The following is a 4,105-nucleotide window of genomic DNA, read 5'->3' on the forward strand; positions in this document are numbered from 1 at the left end:
TTCTAGTTCGCTCTTAGACAAAATGCACTCTACTCGCTACAACTTTTCCCTGCTGATCCATGTCACCCAGCCTGGTGCATTTGCAATTTAAAATACAGAGAGCAAAGGCAATGTTAAGCACAGTGTAGTGTATTGGGATGGCAGAATTTATATTGCAGCAAGTGAGATTTTGGGGCAAAGACTCAGAGCTCGCCAAAGTGTACCAAAAAGAATAGCGAACTGTGGTGCTCAGCTGCTCAAGGAGAGTTGACCATTTCAAAATGATTTCGGAAGATGCATCTTGCTAGAAAGTTGTTTGGAAACTAAAGTGGAACTCTAAATTGGGTCTTCTCAATGAAATACTCTGCCAAAGTGTAAACAAGAACTATTTAGTGGGAAAGTAAATTATTTCACCTCTGGAACGATTTTCAACAGGGTGCTTTCCCCCATCAGAAGACATCAGAGGAGGGTCATGTTATTCATGAAAAAATGAGGTAGGTACGAGAACTAGTTATGTGCTTCCCAATTGGGTCAAACCATCAACAGCAGACAAAACTTGAGAACAACGAAATGCTGACTATCAGGTTCATTACTGAGTTTTCAAGACCAGATCAATGCAAAGCATATCTCCAAGGTGACCAACCAAATGCAAACTATCTATTCGTTTAGAGGTAATTGATCTACTTCACCATTTGGTACCTGTATGAGTTGAAATAATTGTTTTCATTTTGGAGATGGAAGGACAGAGGCAAAGGTCAGACAAGCAGTCAGCCCAGGTCTGCCAGGTTGTGGGATACTGTGATGAAAGCGGCTGATGTCTTGATTTTCGTGCAGGTGTATGTAGTGTGAAGTAACTAGGTCCCAGCGCTATTGTACTTTTTGTTTTCACCCCCTCCAGCCAAGACCTGAGGCCTTTTGGCAGGAGACCTATACAATCACACAGACCTTCACGGAGCCCCTCCCCCATGTGGCTTAATGTTCTAAATCACAGAAGTCAGAAACAAGACCACGAATCAAAACCTGAGAGTAAGGCAGACACTCTTACTGGCTCAGATTTGACTCATCCAGTCAGAAGTCAAGCAAATCCCTACCAACCTGTCTGCCTGACAGCAATTTTCCACCCCAGCGGGGGAGAAGTCGGCAGCAGTGTCTGTCTGCGGGGTTGGGTTCTAATGACATCAAATTGCCAACACCAATCTCTGCAGCTTTTATCTCCGAAAATTCCACCCTCTCAAGTCCCTGGTCTGTGTGTAGTTCCACCCATGGCCTGGATTCTGGGCTGCTGCTTGGGTGGTATGTGGAGTAAGTCCTCCCCTGGCGAGATCCCATCCGCTGCCTGGGCCACCGTCATGGCTCGGTATCTGTAGGTGGAAAGGCCTTGGAGACAGGGACTGCTAAGTCCCAAGGCAACCACCTCCGCACCACGCAGTATTAATTATTTAATGGACTAACAGAGGAAATAGATACGAAATACCCAAGGAGCTTTAGCGTTATCCTAGGTTCAATTTAAGCTAATCATCAGCCTTTCTGGAAAATGCCTATGTGGGTTTTTCTCATTAAGGGCAGCCAGCAAGTCTGAACCAAACCTTCCTGTGCTGTCTGACACAACTATGGTTGGACTCATCTCCTGCAATACTGCGTGACCAGGAGGGCTCTGGTGGCGCTCTGGGCCAAGTGAGATCGGCTCAGTGGCGGGCGTATGCCTTTCTGAGAGAAAATTGGAATTTCTTGGAAGGAAATGAATGTGAGGGGATTGGGTACTCCATCCTGAACTTGAAAGAAATTGAGCACGGAAAACTCATGCTTCTCAACCCATAGGGGCACAGAGTAGGGAATACGCTTTTAAACAGAAATGGAAAGTAATAAGAGGAACTATCACTACACAAAGCCTAGACACATTTAGACAAGTCAGAGAATAATTTTGCTCGGTTCTCAGCACTATATCACAGCATGGCTGGATCTGCTGCACACGGAGGCTGGAATGACACAGAAGGCTGGAGTAACCCCAAAGAGCCCCCCAGAACACAGTTCACAAGGGGCTTAGTTGGAGAGGCCACGACCATTTGAGGCAGTCATTCTTTGGGAATTGTATGCGAAATAAATGTTACATATGAGCCCAAGATCTTCGATGTGGGGGAGTTCCATTGCTGGTTAGATTAAAATAAAGAACCAGGTAGGATAAGTAAGTTTGTGAATTACATGCGTCCTTTGCATTTCCATTAGAGGGCGTTCTTGCTTCAGGAATTCTTGGTTTTCCTTGTCATCAGAGAGCCTTTTCTTCCGAGGGAGTCTGCATGGTAGGTGGTCCCAACTGGCAAATGGTGTGCCGAGCAAGGTAAGAGAAGTCGAGAGGAAACAATATGGCATTTCTTTTTTCCTGCTTTCAAATCAGCAGTGCATACCCAAGGTTAACAGAAAAGAGGCTTGGGCCAAAACTGTTTTCCTGGGGATTTTTTCATCTCACAGACCTTGTACACAGTACATCCACGGACTGCCAGATCCTTCCCTGGGGGAGGCTGAAAGGGGAGACAGTTGATTTTTCAGAGAGATTGCGCAAATGCAGCCAAGCAAACAGGAAGGTGCCTTGAGTCCTAGACTGGGGCCTTTCCTCTCCATGTGCAGTCGCTGGGGCCCGGTGTGTGGGCAGTGAGGTCCAGCCTGAGCACACTGAGCACCTCCTTTAGCAGCCGCATCACTCGTGCTGCCTCTCGGGCCAGCTGCTTCCCGCATCCTGATCTGGTCAGGGCATGTGCGTCGTTTCCGAGCACCCATGCATGGCGCGCGCGCGCGCGCGCGCGCGTGTGTGTGTGTGTGAGATATGCACACATCCCTGAATGAGTTCTCAGAGCATACTGGTGGTGGGACCGGAGTAGTCCTACAACTCCTTTTGGAGTAGGAGACACAGGGAACGGCGCTGACAAAGAGGTTAATATTTGCCCCTCTTGGGGAAGGGGGAGCCATATGGGAAGTTATGGTTTCTGGATGGCAAAGCACCCTGTGAACATACATTCCTGAGTGCGCATATGGAGTGGGGAATGAGACAAAACAAAGATGTTGCTCCCTGTCCTGCAAGAGACTGGCGGGTCTTTATCCTAAAGCTAGAGGCTGTTACTTGGCTACCCGGGGAATATCCGCCTCAAAAGCCGTGTGTTAGATCCGGCTGCTCTATCACGGTCCTGGGTGGCTTCTGAACAGCAGGGGTTTCTTTCTTACAGTTCTCAAGCCTCGAAGTCCAAGATCAGAGTGCCATCGCTGTCGGGTGTGAGCCTTCTTCCTGGTGGCAGACTGCTGCCTTTCCGTGTCCTCACGTGGCAGGAAGACAGCTCGCTGGGGGCCCTTCTGTAAGGGGGCTCCACCTTCATAACCTAGTTATCTCTTAAAGGTTCCACCTCCTCTCATCACTTTGGGATTAGGGTTTCTACATTTGGATTTTAGGGGGACACACTCATTCCATTCTTTGCACAGTGGGAGCGCTCAGTGGTGTGAATGCACGGGAACTCTGGAGCGCCCCCTGGCGGCACCTAGTGGCTCACCTGAGGTCTCTGTGCACTTCCCATGGGCTCCGCACACTCAGGAGGGAGAAGCTGGCCCGCGGTGCGGCATGGGGTTGGGGAGCCAGCCTGTGAGAAGAGGGGTGCCAACGGGAGCTGCAACGGCTCTTCCCTCACTTCGGGCCTAAGAGGACAGTAGCTTAGGGTCACCCCAGACTTGAACAGGAAAACATAGTTGTGTTTTACCATGATGAAAGTGTTTAATTTGGAGTGATTGTAGAAAATCATGTCAAAGCAGTAATAGCAAGGTAGCTTTTATGAGAATCTTAAAGTGCAATGCTGGCAGAGGACTAATGAATCTTGGGATAACTGAGATGACTAAGCCCATCTCTAAAGTGCTGAAGTTAGAGACCCTGAGCAAGAAAATAAAACCTTCAGTGGGAGGGGGAGAGAGCAGGGCCCGAGAGCAGTGCCCTTGGCGAGACCAGTGCCTAGTAATAGTAATTACGGTGCTGGGAGGGGAAAGGCTTGTTCTCCCCTGCAGCCCTGAACCTCTGGTTTTACAACTGAAGCTCCTGGCCCTGGTTTGCATTTTGGGCTCTGCAGCAACACAGCACCTTTGGCCCAGATCTCTC

The sequence above is a fragment of the Sturnira hondurensis genome, unplaced genomic scaffold, assembly GCF_014824575.4.
Source record: "Sturnira hondurensis isolate 20B ecotype Veracruz unplaced genomic scaffold, ASM1482457v3 Scaffold0021795, whole genome shotgun sequence".
Taxonomy (NCBI): domain Eukaryota; kingdom Metazoa; phylum Chordata; class Mammalia; order Chiroptera; family Phyllostomidae; genus Sturnira; species Sturnira hondurensis.